We start from the raw sequence: 16,224 nt of genomic DNA, 5'->3' as shown, positions 1-16,224 counted from the left end.
CGGTCTCTAAAAGTGCTCTTTATTAAATAACAAATTTCTTCAGTGGGCTAGAGCCATATCTGAAATATTGCTAAGCAATTTCAGTTCATCCAGACACAATGTGATTTTAAAAAATACTTCCATCTCCAAATATTTTAGATGTAGCTTGTTTTTGTGACGTATGAAGGAAATGTTATGTTTAGTTCTTTTCAGATCTTTGATTGCCTCTAACACAGCTTTGCCTTTTAAAAAGCAATAATCAGAGATTTAAAAAAAGCAACCCTTAGTCCTTTATCACTTACGTTGCGCTTTGTCGGCATGAAATGCTGGAGTGATGTGGTTTCCTAATTTCTTTGAAATAATGATGACTCTTGTCATATTAAAAAGACAAGCACAAGTGAATCCTTGAACTGCAGAACAATGTTCTGTGGTTTCATAGTTAAAGCAAAACTCGACATCACCAGTGAAGACGTAGTCAGCTTAAAGCCACACATGTGGCTGAAGGATCAGTCGTGATACACACGGTACAGGAAAGCAAAACTGCCCCAGGGAGCGTTACCCAAAACGCCTTACCAAACAGTAAGTCAGGGGAACCCAAATCTGCCTTAGCCCGGGGCCCACTGGCAGCTTCCCACAGAATTTGCATTTAAAGGAGCAGAGTTAAGTCCTTGTCTTCCGGGAGCAGGGTCGTCTGAAGGAGCAGGCAGGTTCCAGCAGGCAGCTGATCTGAGAACATACAGGCAGTGGGGACCCAGAATACAGCCTCTGATATTCGTATTTCTCACCATGGGGGGGCGAAGGGAAGGCAAAGCTAGGTGGAATTTGGTGTCTACTACTGCGTATGAATTTGAGCCGAAGCCCTCCTGTCGGATGCACTTTGACCACTCCTGGCGGCCACGTGGCAGATTCTCAAGTGTGGATCCTTGATCCAAGCCAGGACCACTTCACGACCCCACCAGGCAGATCCCCACCCATCTCCCCCACAGGTCAGGGCCCTTTCATTTAAAGCTTGTGCCCGCCCCCAGGCAGAACCTTATAGAGATTTGCCTTCAGCCCCAGAGGCCCCTTGCTCCCCCGTCATCCATCGTCCAGCCCACCTCATAGAGCACCAAGCATCTTGGGACGGCTCGTGGGGCATTGGACCTGTGCTCCTCGCCTGGGAATTCACCCTGACTCCTCCTAATAAAGATCGAGGGGAAAACCAAGCCCAACCAAAACAAAACACTTTGCCTTCTAAAGGTTGTATACCAAGTATGCTTAGATAAATAAGCCACTTTTCTATTACTGAAGATGGAAGTAGTAATTGATACTATTTATTATTTGTGTGTGGTAGCTTGAAGCAAGCCACTGTCCATTTATTTGTAAGTGTAAAATATGTGTGTTTGTTTCAGTAGCACTTAAAAAAGCCAGTGTCTGGTTACACATTTCAATCTTAATTAATTGACAGAAAAAATGTTACTGCCAGTGCCAGCTGTACCCTATTTAATAAAAAAGGTACTATATCTGTACATTCTTTTTTAATGTTGAAAGGGCTTTTTTAAGTTTACAGTACACATACTAAGTGACTTGAGGGATGCTTTTGTGTTGAAATGTTAGTATAGTGGCTGCAGGCAGCAACCCAGAAACACTTTAAAAGTTTTCTTTTTTTTCCTTGGGAAAAATTCAAGCACTTCTTCCTTCTCCCCTCACTCAAACCATTCCAATGGGGTAATTTACATTTCTTAGATCAAATTCAGCCCTTTTTTAGCCCGGGGGTTAAATTTTTCTATCTTTTTTTTTTTTAACCAAATCCTTAATTTGCACTGGGTCACGTGTATGATTTGTGATTTCAAGACCAAAGCAAAGCCTTACTGCTACTGTGGAACCATGAACTAGCCAGCACTCTACTTCCTTCAGATTAAAAAGGCATGGTTTACAGTGTGACCAATACAGCCACTTTTTTAACCTGTTCTAACCTATGTCAGAGTTCCAGAACAGGTACCGAAGCTTTAGTTTTTTTTTTTTTGTGAAATGACATCCAGGTTGGAACTGAAAGACTCAACAGTATCAGCTGTGGTTCGCTCTTCAGGCCGTCTTACCCCCACCAGGGCAGAGAACTGTACACCATTGGGGCCCGTCCATTGCAGATTCAGAGGGGAAGAGATGTGTGTGCTGGCTGAAAGAGTTCCCTCCATTCCCAGGAAAGGGACTGACTCAGAGTCTAGGTGAATACATGGAAACACAAAGCATTAGCAAAAACAATAATTATACCTATGACATTCGAAAGAACCATAATAAATAAAATAAATAAAAGACGACTCTTCCAAACCTTGAATTTGTTGTTCTTAAAAAGATAACACATTTGAAACATATTTTCTATGTGAGAATTTTTTAGATGTTTGTTTACTTCATGTTTACAAATAACTGTTTGCTTCTTCATGCAGTACTTTGGAGTATATCAGCCAAAACCATAACTTACAGTAATTTCTTAGGTATTTTGAATAAAATTCCATTTTTTTTGGATATGCTTTACCATTCTTAGATTTCTGTGGAACAAAAATATTTGTAGCATTTTGTGTAAATACAAGCTTTTCATTTTTATTTTTTTCCAGTCGCTGTTGCCCAAGATTTGCTTTCCGTGCACATATTGTACAAATTCTGCTTTGTGCCACAGGTCATGATTGTGGATGAGTTTACTCTTAACTTCAAAGGGACTATTTGTATTGTATGTTGCAACTGTAAATTGAATTATTTGGCATTTTTCTCATGATTGTAATATTAATTTGAAGTTTGAATTTAATTTTCAATAAAATGGCTTTTTTGGTTTTGTTATGTGTGTACACTGGGTCTTTTCTCATCCGCGGTTTCTTCTCTAGTCTGACGCCTACTCCTGCCTACACCTGGGCACTTATTGGTCGTAGGACTTGCCAGGGCTGGATGAGAGCAGAGATCCTATGTTACTGGTGAGAGGAAAACCGTCTTGGTAAGCGCTGGGTTCTTGTTTTATCCTGCCCCTAGAGAGGGGTGGGTGAAGAATCTAGCAGTGTGCTCACTTCCTTATCAGCCTGTTGTCTGAAGGAAGGAGTGCTCACCCCATCCTTGGGTAAAGCCCCTTATTCCAACCAGGGGACGAGTCAGGGTAGAAAGACAGCAGCCTCGATGGTTCCATGATGCGAATCTCTGGGCACATGAACGGGGCCGACAAGTGAACCCTTGACTGTAGTCACAAGAGCTCAAGCAGCCCAGCCGTAGGGGGTAGTCTGTTTTCCTTCTGACATCTCTTTTGGGTTCTTAAACAGAAAGTCAACCAAAGACAAGGAAACGGAGTGAAAACGGACCTTGGCCTGGAGAGCTCTAGCCTCAGAAAAATTCTACTACTAGTGAGGTTAACTCTAGTTTGGAGACGTTTTTTCTGGGCCACTGTTTATTTTTGGTAAGTCCCTCCCCTGCGAGAAGGTCGAGGGCCTGGGGTAGAGCGGTTGCTTTCTTTCCGTTCCGTCCCGTCCCGTGCTGTCCGTATGCCTTGGCTTATCACAGTTCTAGAGAGGGACGGGGAAACCTCGGTGCCGACAAGCGCAGTCACTGGTGGGGGGGGGGGGCCCACATCACGCTAGGAGTTAGAAGCTGCCTTTTAGATCTGCTCATTCTTACCCCTTTGGCACTGTTTTCTGAGAGGTCTTGGAAACAGCTCATTTCTAAGCCTGGGAGACATCCTAAAAGCACTTGGGTGAACTTAGGCCAGGGAACTTGTTTGCAACTCTTTGAGGATGTATATTTATTTATCCTTTTAAATTAAACATCTGTGTGGCTTTAAAAGGCACTGCACGGGAGGTGGGCATGGTGGCCTTCTCGGCCTCTCCAGCTTTATCCCGCAGCAGCAAATCACTCTCCTCCTCGGGGTCTCAGTTTCTTGGTTTACGGAAAGGCACTGGGCTAGACCTTGGCGCTACTGACGTTTCAGGCTGGATAATTCTTCGGCGTGTGTGCAGGGAGGACTGTCCTGTGCATTGGAGGGTGTTTAGCAGCGTGCCTGGCTTCTACCTGCTACATGCCTGTAGCGTCTGCCCAGTCGCGACAATGAAAAATGTCTCCAGACGTTGCCAGGGGCTTTCTGCACAGAGCTGGTGCGAGAATACGTTGCTCATTGAAACAGGACGGCCAGATAGGAGACTGAGGGACTTCCCGGGGCTGAATGCCCATCTGCCTGCCCCGTCCTTCCACCTGATGGCACCCTGAGGGCTGTATGTGTTGGGACAGAGGCTCCTGACTCTCCAGTCTGCACTTCCTCCATCTTCCCCGCTTCACGGGCCCTGCAGCCAGCGAACAGCACGGCTGTGGGGCTTTGCTAGGCCTGGCCGGCTGGGCTGTATTTATCATGGCCGCTTCTGTTTCTCACTGGAAACGACAGGCGGAAGAAGAAAGCAATTTCTCCAGTGTTTTTGACCCTTTGTGCCCCCTGCCCCACAAATATTTAATCATCAGACATTTCTTGGAGAGTGGGTGTTTCCTGTTAACTCGATCCCGGCCGAGACTGGCCCCATAAACACCTCAGCTCTCTGTCGCAGAGTTTATTTGGCTGGGAAATGGGTATTGCCGTGTAAACAGGAAGCCCCCTGAAGTTATTATCTACAGATGCGGTTGAAGAGCCACATGTTTATGTTTATGGGATTTGAGAACAGTCTGAAAAGGCCAGGGAGGAGGTAGAGGAAGCCCTTGTTCACAGGGAGGGCAGGGCCCACAGATCTGCACGTGTTGATTTTTCATCCCCTCTGGAAGCGGGTGGTTCATTGCACTGACCCAGCCAAGAGCCAGGGTGCAAATGCAGGTACCGGCTGGTCTGATGTAAGCAAACAACCCTACCTAGATGATCAGGTTAACAGTGGGCAATCCAGTTTCAATCTCTGACCCAATCACTTAAAGCCATTTTAGAGACCTGTCCTAGGAAACAGGATTTTTTTTGGTGGTGGGGGGGGAGGGGAGGGGCGGGTGGTATGATAAGATCGCTATCTTACAGGCTCTAAGTTTTTCTGGGGACAACTGACTTCCTCCGTTTCAGTGAGCGCGGGCCAGCTCTCCTGTGAGACCCCAGGCAAACACACGCATTTGCTCCTCGAATCGGGTCCGAAGGGCTCGGGAAGGATCCTTCGAAGGATGCCTGAGCTGTCCGGGTGTTGGTGCAGAGGACATGTGGGTGACAGCTGGTTGCTCACTGGTGCTGGGGGCACCGGGCTACTCCAATCCCTGCTCCACCACCTCTGCTCTTCCTTCCTGGGCTCTCTCCTTGGGTCTGCAGAAGATGCTTAAGTAAGGCCAGCTAGTAACCAATACATGGATGGCTCTCATTTAAATTATGAGCTCTGAGCAAAGGCGAGGGCATCTCCCTCCTCCTCCAGCTTCTGTGTGGCTCCCTTGGGGCTTCACAGCATTCAGTCGGGAGGCCTTGGAAATGACATTTTTAAAAAAGTAATTCATCAAAATTTGGCAAAGGATCCACTGAAGATGCAAAGGGCAGTGTACTAAGGGGCGTTTGTGTGTGTGTGTGTGTGTGTGTATGTATGTGTGTGTGTGTGAGATGGGTGCGCGCACACCTGAAGGGAGGGAGGCGGGGAGGGAGGAGGGTGGAGGGATGGGAAGAGGTGCCAGAGCAACCTTCAGGGAAAGACGAAGCTCAGCACACACACAGATACCCCTTGACACAGCATTTATTTGCCTCAAATTCTGCAAAAAAACACACCATCCCACAAGCAATTACTCTTCTTCAAATAGGTTATTTAGAAGGGACAGGGGACACTGGACGCCTCCCTGAGATGTCAGGAGCACGGTGACATGAACATCTAAGAAGGGTTATTATTCATTTTTGTAACGCATTTATTCACAAGCGTTTTGTGATTCAACCGGCCCTGCTGTCCTGGACGGACGTGCTCAACCAGTTGGAAAGCAGAAGGATCAAGTTTCTGGAAACTCACTGAACTTTTACTAAAATTTATTTTAATTTCATTTGCTTATTATCTTGTTGCAATGATGTCTGACCGCTCAGTGGGGTTTTCTGGAAAACCTGCTTTATGTTTTAGCATTGCAAAGGTAGCTCACGTCATGATTGCTGTCTTTTTGTCCCAGGTCTTTCTGTGCCACTCCACAGCCGATAGGATGGAAAGAACCCCACCCCTGCCCCCCACCCCCCAACCTGTCATCCTTATAGAGAAACCAAGACCATCTAGCAAAATGCTAAAAAAATAGGAGGGGGGAGGGATGGGGATGAGCAAAAGTTCTTCCACACAAGCCCTTCAAGAACTAGTTTTGTCTTCACAACACTAAATGAGACCAGAACACAAAATTGCAACGAGGTCTCAGGTGGCCCTGTACTCCTTCTGCCTTGGGACATTTCTACTGGAGAACCCAAAGTACCAGAGGTAGCCCAGATGCGGGGATGGAAGGAAGATAGAGTGGGGTCAGTGGAGTTAGGAGATACAGGATACAGTGGCAGAGCTGAAGGGGGTCTTTGAGAGCTGAGGGTACCAGGAACTCCCAAAATGCAATCGGATGATGGATTGATGTAAATGTGCAAATGTCTTATTTAAAAACAGCAAAAGTAAACACACAAAACCGCATGACATGTGTAATCGCGGGAGCCTTAATACAACGGTTTTATGATTTAAATCTCCTTGGACATCCTTTCCTTCCTAAATTAGGTCATTTATTTTTTTTATAACTGCATCCATCTCTGACAGTGTAACAACTCTGGCCAGTTTCACTTTCTGTTTCTCTGTGAGTTTCTCTCTATTCTTCTGCCCTGAAACGAGAGGAGCCTTTTGTGAGAATCATGACATATTCCAGCAATGTCTTAGCCCGATTCTGTTTTTCTCTAACAGTCATTTAGTATTGAAATCTTGAAAATCACGATGACCTTTCTCCTTTTAGCAGTGTGCTCAGGGAGTCTTTCTGGGTGTGGATTTGGGGGCATAGAAAATCTGACTCCTTATCAAGATCTTATTAGTGGTTTTACAGATGAGAAATGCAGAGATAATTACTGAATGTACTTCTCCACCACAACTTCTGGGACACACTGGGAACTCAGATTGTGCAGGGAGAGACCGATGGGCCAAATTTCTATTCTTCCCGGGCATCAGAGGGAGAGAAGGATCCAGGAGGGAAGAAAGGGCGGAACTTTAGCAAGGAGTTAAGTGGTTAATGGGAACTCAGTTTTTTTTTTTTATTGGCTAATAAAACCTCTCAGGGTTTTTCATATTATACGGTTCCTTCAGGCTCCTAGCCCAATGCTTAAAAAAAGCAAAAGACAAAAACAACAACAAAAAAGCTGGAGCCTGAATACCGATGCAGCCCCAGTCTTGTTTACTTTTTCATTTCCGCAGTTGTAAAAAAAAAAAAAAAAAAAAAATTTCCTCTGGTAGTTCAACTTTATCACACAGCAGGAGCGGGTCAGTGTTTGAACAACTCCAGTGATTCCTGCCTCCCAGTGAAAGGAAAAAGTACACTCCATCTCTCTGTTTCAGAAAGAGGAGACCACGATGCAAATGACAGATGCATTGGGAAATTTTAAAATGAAAGCCTGGGTGGGGAGGAGGGAGAGCAGATATTGAACCGAAACCCATCTTTGGAATCCTGAATGCAAATATCTCTGTCCTTTTCTTGCCAGTGGTGCTGTTCTCCCAACGGAGCAGGATGTTCTTGTTTTTAATAATAGCCAGACCAGATGCTAAATTCTCCTCGGCAACATGCTGGAGAAGTGAGAAGGCAAACAGCTGATTCCTGTTAAGATGAACACCAGGAGAATAAGCCAGAAAGTATGAGAATTCTCTGGAGGTTTTTGCTTTGTAAACCCCCGTTTGGCAGGAAGATCACAGAATCCTAGCTGAAAACACAGTCTGTCCTCCTGCACCCGTGCCTCCTTCATGCTACTTGCTGGGGGCCTCTGAGTCTCCTGCCTGCTGTCCGTCCAGCTCTTTCCTGAGTTATCCAGAGGACCGGCTCCCAGGTGCCCCAGGAGGGAATAGTCGGAAGCCCCGAGCCCTATGGTTTCACCGACTATAAAAAAATACTCATCAATAGGAGGGATTTTTTTACTTGCTCCTTGCCATAGAAAATAGTGAAATCCTGAACCCAAGCCAATAATTTTAAAATGGCATCTTTGTTCCGTCTTTTTCACTCCCTTCTTCCCCCTGTCAGAGTCCATCAAATCTCGCAGTTCTTATTTTGTTTTAGAATACGCCACACATGTAAGACGCTGCTTTCTTCTTTCCCAGGGAGCTGCCAGAGCCGCTGTGGGGCAAGGCTGCACACTGCTGCTGGCTCATGCCACCCAGAAGTTGCTTCCCAGAGAGTAGGGGTGCCTGGTACTCCCTGACTGTCTCTCCTTGGGGCTTGCAGGAGTGAGAGAAGGAAGGGACGTTAGGAGCAGGTAGAGAGGCTCGTACCGGTAATCAGGTCCAAAAAGTCCTCCTTATGGCCTTTCTTCTTCCCATCATCCTCCTAAACCCTGGTCCTTCCTTTTCCTGCTTGCCGCTCCCTCCCCTGCAATGCACAAAGGACACCCCAGCAACTATTTTCTCACAATTTTCGTCCTCTGTAGCTGTCCTTGAAGTTTGCTTGGCCCTCATCTCACTAATACGAACATCCCGGGGAGAAAGGAGTGGAGACAGAAGATGATTTACCTCCTTCCCCTCTTGGGATGGCACTGATGGCCATTGTTTTAATTTCCTCTTGGGGAAAAGTTGTATTTGGTACTGGTAATGTGATCAAATAATAATAATAATAATAATACTTAACACCATTTAATTTTCATGGCCCACTGGACTATGCCCTTGGCACCTGGCTGAATGTTTCACGTGACTTATCTCAATCTTCTCAGCAACCTATGAAGAAGGTAGTATTGGTTTTATCCCCATTTTACTGATGAAGAAACTGAGGCTCAGACTTGCCCAAGTTACACAGCCATTAAGACTCAAGCCTAGATCTGCCTGATTCCAGAGACTATATTCCTAAGCTAAAACTTTAGACACAATCTCCTTTATCATCTGTATAATGGAGAAAGTAAATGAGTTAATGAGATATGAGGAAGCCTAGCAAAGTGTCCACAGCATAGTAAGTATAAAATTGATGGGACCTATTATCGTTACTCATAATAACTAAGATGATTCTCTTAAAATGAGTCAATAAGGTTTCCAAATATTTTGAATCACAATAGAGCTGGAGCCCCAAGTGGAATGCTTTTTAAAAAATATTCTTTTAACATTTAAAAAAATGTTGCTCTTTGAAAGTAATATTTTTCTACATATTTTATAAACTAATTTTCTACCGAACGTCATGGCTAAGTTTGGCAATTGGTTTACCATGGGTTCTTCCCTGTAGGAACTCAGAGACATCACATCACATAAACTATAAACTTAAAACACACAGGCACATTCAGAACAGAAATGTTGACCCTACCCCAACCTCAGTCCCCAGTCCGTAATCTCTTCCAAGTTTTTCCATTTAGGTGTGTTGAGTTTCATGTTAATTTTGTTACTGCAAAAGTATTAATGAACCTAATTTGGCAGCATTGACCTCATCTTAGAAGAGAAAGGCCCAAGCCAAGAAATTCCTGTCAACTTCAGCTCTTTCGTTTCCAAGAGTGGCTCTGGGATCCTTCTTACCACCTGATGAAGGGGCAGCACCCAGGTCCCGCATTTCTGAAGTGCATCACTAAGAGGCAGTGCTGTGTACTGGAGAGAGCAGATCCTGGAGGCTCCAGGCCTGAGATGGGATACCTGGTGTGTGCACGGCGTTGTGTACTTGTGCAGCGGCCTGGAGGAGCCTGGGAATGGGGCGCCAGTGTTCTCTGCCCTAAATCATTTAAATCTCTTTAACTGAACAAGTAGGCTTCTCTCCAACTGTTTTAAAGCATTTTATAGACTATTTCCTTACGTCTACTTTATATGGAATTAATATCCCATCTTCCTGAAATCCCAAGAGAACAGAAATGACCTCTCTCCCTCTCACTCTCTCTGCCTTCTTTTCTTTCTTCTTTCTGAAAATATTTATTGAACACCTACTCTAGGCAGAGCAGTATGGTGGAAGGCTTAAAAAAGCACCATTACAAAGCACCTTGGAAAGCGTCTCTATTCAACTTAATCCATCCCAATAAGAGGTGTTTGTCATGCCATTCTTTATTTAAGCGAATTCATGAATGTTTCAGGTTGCCCAAAACAGAGATTAAAAAGTTAGTGATTAGTTTCTAGAGACAATTTGGATAGTTTTGATTTCTGCTTATAGCCAATTTCATTTTCTATTTTTCATTTCCTGAAACACTCAAGTATTTGTGAGATACTTGGCATCTATATTTAGTCATACAAGCCTTTCATTTCTACCACAGTATACGGGAGGCTTGGTGTTGAAAAAGTGGATGATTTTCATATAATCAAAGGGGGAAAGCTGGTCTTCTATTTTCTCTTTCTTGTTGTCACAGTCATGCAGCCAACTCTGCATTAAGGGGTTGAGTGGTATATTGAAAGAGGGAAGCAGAGGGAATTCCCTGGCGGTCCAGTGGTTAGGACTCCGCGCTTCCACTGCAGGGGGCATGGGTTCAATCCCTGGTCGGGGAACTAAGATCCCATATGTCATGCGTCGTGGCCAAAAAATAAATTAATTAATTCAAAAAAAAAAAAAAAAAAAAAGAAAGAAAGGGGGAAAGCAGTTAGTGGCAAAATGATCTGGGTTCCAGATCCCTACCAACTAAATGTGTGACCTTGAACAAGCCACTTAACCTCTCTTGACCTTCTCCTTAAATGTGGGCAGTGATATATTTACCTTCTAGATGGTATGCTAAGGTTCCATGCAGCAACTCTTACCTATAGATTTGGAGTAGCTTTTAGAATGGAGAAATTATGGGGAGTTTTAAGAGGCAGGTATAGTCTGCCTAGCATTAAGAGAGAGAACGAGGTCCATTGTTTCTCACAGAATTGGCAAAAATGGCCAGTTTGTAGAGGATTAGTAAATGAAACCCCAGAGAGGTCAAATCACTTACGCAGGATCACCCTGTAGACAGATGAGGGGACGTGAAGGGTTGGAATCTACTTCCAAGCCGTTCTCATACTCATTCACTGGAAGAGACATTTCCTTCCTTTATAAGAGTAGCTTCTTCTGTGTTGTCTTTTCATTAAGCACTTATTTACTTTTGTACTTTTTATGAACCTATTTCCATTTTTTATAAACTCATACTGATTCTGTTAAAAATTTCTTCTACTCATGTGAATTAATTTCCAACATACGAATTTCCAACATACCATACTCCAGCTCACCTTATTGAAAAAGACCTGCTATGTATGACGTCATTAAAATCATAGATAAAGCTCCCAGGTCTGACTTAGTGAGAACGTCAGTCTAAGAGTATCAGTGTCATTCCTTCCTGGATAAAGATGATCTATCTGTTGGCAACATGGTTCAAGCCGATGTCCGTAGGCCCCCTTGTCCTCAGTGCTAAGGGTAGATGTCATGACCTTGTCGTGGTCCAAGGTCTTTCTATTCGCTCTTTCATGCTCTGGCTATAGAGACGAGGCCACACTCTGGACTTCATTAACACGACATCCTAGCCATCTAAACAAATGGTACATGACAGCTAATCTTGAAAAAAGATTTTCCATCTCAGTTTTACCTTTTATCTACTTACTATCTGAGTTACCTATCACCAAGATCTCTTCAATTTTAAAGATGCAAGAAGAAAACCGTGCTAGTGGGGCAAGGATGGAAGACACAGGTACTAGGTGTAGTGCTATCACACAAAACTTAGAACGTGATTAATCATCTGATGCCTGTTTAATCATAGACACAGACTTATTGTTTCCCTTGATTATTAGACACAAGTGCAAAGCCATTTACAGGGTGGAAGGAGGTGGAGGGCTAAGAAGAGGAAGAATTTGTAGCTTTACCCTATCCCTTGCTTGAGAGAATAGCTGTCATTGTTTGCTTCACAATCCCCAATTCTCATCTGACCTTGAGGGAAGGGCTGCATTTTTATTCATTCAGTAAACACTGATGTAAAAACACTTCTTAGAAATGATGGGAATGGCAGTGAATGAAACATACCCCATGCCCTCAAGAAACTCACCATCTGCTCAGAGAGACAGAAAAATAAAGCTGTAAGTGACAACATGGCATAGCAGTGCCACAACAGTGATGTGAACCAAGGGTAGAGGAGCCCCATTCAGGCAGCAGCTCCTGGGCACAGCAGGAAGATGACACTTGAGCTGGATCTGGAAGGCTGAGTAATTCCTCGCCATTCTGGGTCTGCAGCTGAGCTCGTGTCAGCCCCACGTCCACCCTGCAGTGTGGTACCTGGCAGCAGATGGATCCCCACCATGGAGATCCCATGGACAGCTCTCCAGAGAGAAAAAGAGGGTGAGACGGCTGCCCCCAGCTCGTGGCCTTCGGTAGCATTCCAAATCACATTTCCACCGATAGGATGGGCAAGAGGGATTCTCAGAGGCGTTAGAGTGAGGGGGGTGGGATGAGCAGTATCAGAACCTCTGTGGGAGACGAGTCCCACTTCAGAAACCCAATTCAATATCAGATCATCAAAAACCAGAGGAAATACCTATGTTATCAAAATATACAACATGAAGAAAAAAACGTGCGATCTTAATGTTTAACAAAAGAAAGTACCACTATAAAAATGTCAAGGGATGACAGCACAAAATATCAGATTTTCAGGACAAAGTATAGATATATTTTATCCGATTGCTTGTTCAACCTCTACTACCAAGTGGACCGGAGTCTTGATGAGAAAGGGAGGGATGATTTGGCACGTCGGACCCTTCAGCATGCAGTGGCGTGACAAGTATAAATGGTTGGGAGATGTTGATGCTCTGGATGAGACACAGTCAAAGAACTTCTCGAGAGTTATGCTCATGACCAACCCTGCATAAAACTTTAAAACCGTATTTTGGGGTCTTCTCTACCCAATCCTCCAGACCCCTCTTTTGGAGGCCTGCCATGCCCCTGAAGGACCTCCCATGGACCCCGCCTCTCTCTCCGAGCCCACACCAGTTACCCCTGCGCTGTGGACATCCTCTTTTATAAAACAAAACTGTCCCGACCCTCACCTTTGAGGAGTCAGTGTATTTGCATTTCAAGGAAGGTTTTTTGGAACCACTAAAACCTTCCTTCCAAAGCCACACACCCTGCTCAAAGAGCAGGAAATTTCCTTGGGACGATTTTTTTGACATCTCGTCCTGGGGCTGCTGCCTTCCTGCAGGCTAATCTCTTTCTTGTCCAGTTGAAAGCCAATCCTCATTCTTCTCTCTCTCTCTCTCTCTCTCTCTCTCTCTCTTGCCCAAGAAACCTGCCCTGCCCAGATTCCTTGAGGTGATAGGAGATCCGTGGTCTTAGCTGCTATGGGCTAGAGTGAAAATGAGGGAGAGGGTCCTGGTTCTACCTGAAGCTTATGTCAGGGGCCTTGCATTTTATTCCTGTCTCTGCAAGAGGCAGTTTATTGATTAATGGAAATCTATTACAGTTATTAGAGCAAATAAAACACATGCACACACACATAAATCCATCTCTATGCCTCCCAAACCACTGGCTGGCGAACCGAGTCCTATTTCCAGCCCTGACATCTTGCCCGTTCGTCATTCTCCGTCCTGGCCACATCAAGTTCCATCAGGTTTGAGTTTATTGGCTACGCAATGAAGTTTATGTTGTCATAGAAATTAACCTTGATGGACAGGGATACGGCCAGGGGATCAGGAGAGCTGGGCAGCCTCGTGCTGTTGGCATGACTGAGATGTTAGGGTGCCTGGAACCCTCTCCAAGAAAAATCAAAGCTGGCTCTTTGCAGCAGCAAACGAGAGCAACAAGACACTCCCGAGGGATGGGGGCTGGGACGTGATTGTGAGCCATCCCTTTCCCATTCCCCCCAACCCTCCCGGTGCCCCCCTGGTTCCAAAAATCCTTCCTCGAGCCATGGAGGCAGGGTGGGGAGGCCTGAGGTTAATCCGCCCTTCTACAGTTCGTGGTTAGCTTTCGTAGGCTCTTGGCTGTTTGACAAAGTTGGATAATAATTCAATATTTCTTACTGAAATACTTGACCTTATTGTTAGTATTTGTGACAAGGGGAATTTAAAGGAGCTGCAAAAAATGCAAGCAAGTGTGGCTGAGAAAGGCCAGGGTATGCCACTGACTAGCGCACAGTTTCTTTTTCTGACAACTATAAAATTTAGGTGAAAACAGGTCAACATTGATGTTGGCAAATGGGAAAGCCAGTTCTATTGTTAGCCAATGAGCTTCAGATATAAACGTAAGTCTGGTTCAATCAAAACCACGTTTGGTTTTAGACACTAGTGATGTGCTTTCTATTAAAAAAAAAAAAAAGCCTACTTATATAGACACATGAAGTAAAAATATTCTTCAGCCAAAAGGATTCTTTTCTAAGTATCACATCGGCTTGTTGGAGTACAAGACCTCTTTCATTTTCTTTTTAAAATTTGTAGGGGACATGCTCCCAGCATCCTCTCTTCTCTTTATTTTGAACTGGCCAGGGCTGTTGAAGATGAAAATCATATATTAAGAAAAATTCTGCATCGCCTGACATGGGGACTTCCTGGAGACTGCTTGCTGGTAGCAGAGAAAGAAATGAAGTTATAGGAGCCAAATATATAGCCCCCCCAAGATTTGGCCTGAGTTTATCATCACTTTTATGGGCCCCTCTTGGTAGTCTCATAAGACACGTTTGGGCTCACAGAGGAGGAACAAGAGAGAAGTTCAGTCCCTTGCCAAGTCCAGGTCATAGATAGGGTCAGTTAATTTTAGCCTACGGGGTGGCTTGCTGATTTCATTTTCTCTCTGTCCTGGGAGCCTCTGAAGCTCTTGTCCTGCCAGGACGTGAAACCATCGGATAATGTGGGTCCCGCTTCGTCCCCGCAGCCTCCCATGAGCACCTCAGGGGACTGAGGTCCAGTCAAATGTGGGCTGGTTAATAGGATTCTAGAAGGATTTACTCTTTCTTGGAAGATCCTTTTTTTTAAAAGAAAAATTGAGGTGAAATTCACATGGCATGAAATTAACCATTTAAAGAAGTGAACAGTTCAGTAGCATTTACTACACTCTCCACGTTGTACGACCACTGCATTCTTGTCACTCCCAAACAGACACCTTGCACCCTGACTCCCTGTTCCCACCTCTAGATTCTTTTTTTTTTTAATTTTATTTATTTATTTATTTATTTTTGGCTGAGTTGGGTCTTCGCTGCTGCGCGTGGGCTTTCTCTAGTTTCCGCGAGCGGGGGCTACTGTTCGTTGCGGTGCACGGGCTTGTCATTGCGGTGGCTTCTCTTGCTGCGGAGCACGGGCTCTAGGCGTGCGGACTTCGGTAGTTGTGGCTCACGGGCTCTAGAGCGCAGGCTCAGTAGTTGCGGTGCATGGGCTTAAATGGTCCGCGGCGTGTGGGATCTTCGCGGACCAGGGCTTGAACCCGTGTCCCCTGCACTAGCAGGCGGATTCTTAACCACTGCACCACCAGGGAAGTCCCTCTAGATTCATTTTTGAATACAAGTTGGTTAACTGCCTTCCCACAGAGTGTCGTTTTAGGGCTTCACGATTTTATTTTATTTTATTTTTTCTCCAACTTTATAGAGGTATGATTGACAAATAAAAGTTATACATATTTAGGTTGTACAATGTGATTTTTTTAAGATGTGCAATGTGATGATTTAATATACATATACATTAGTTACTGCAGAATGAGCTTTAGCAAAATGAGAGAAAATATGAAGATAAATGACAACATGGAACCCAGGGAAAAGAGGTCCAATTCTTGAAAGGAATCCTTTCTTCCTTCCTGCCTGCATGCCTTACTTACTTCCTTTTCTTCTTTCCTTTCTCATTTTCCTTAAAAAAAATTTTTTTTTGAATTGGAGTATAGTTGCTTTACAATGTTGTGTTAGTTTCTGTTGTACAACGAAGTGAATCAGCTATATGTACACATATATACCCTCCCTCTTGGACCTCCCTCCCACCCCCGCATCCTACACGTCTAGATCATCACAGAGCACCGAGCTGAGCTCCCTGTGCTATACAGCAGGTTCTTACTAGCTATCTATGGTAGTGTATATATGTCAATCCTAATCTCCCAATTCCTCCCACCCTCCCCTTCCCCCGCTGCGTCCACATGTCTGTTCTCCACATCTGAGTCTCTGTTCCTGCCCTGCAAATAGGTTCATCTGTACCATTTTTCTAGGTTCCGCATATATGTGTTAATATACGATATTTGTTTTTCTCT

The 16,224-nt window shown here is 44.6% G+C and overlaps 1 protein-coding gene across 1 annotated transcript in view; it reads left to right on the top strand.

Annotated features, from left to right (window-relative positions):
- Positions 1–16,224, top strand: part of RUNX2 (RUNX family transcription factor 2) — a 224,883-nt gene that overhangs the window by 120,679 nt on the left and 87,980 nt on the right. The gene's annotated exons all lie outside the window — the stretch shown is intronic.

The sequence above is a fragment of the Balaenoptera ricei genome, chromosome 11 (genome assembly GCF_028023285.1).
Source record: "Balaenoptera ricei isolate mBalRic1 chromosome 11, mBalRic1.hap2, whole genome shotgun sequence".
In the NCBI taxonomy this organism is placed as follows: Eukaryota; Metazoa; Chordata; class Mammalia; order Artiodactyla; family Balaenopteridae; genus Balaenoptera; species Balaenoptera ricei.
This window is presented reverse-complemented; position numbering and strand designations above follow the sequence as displayed.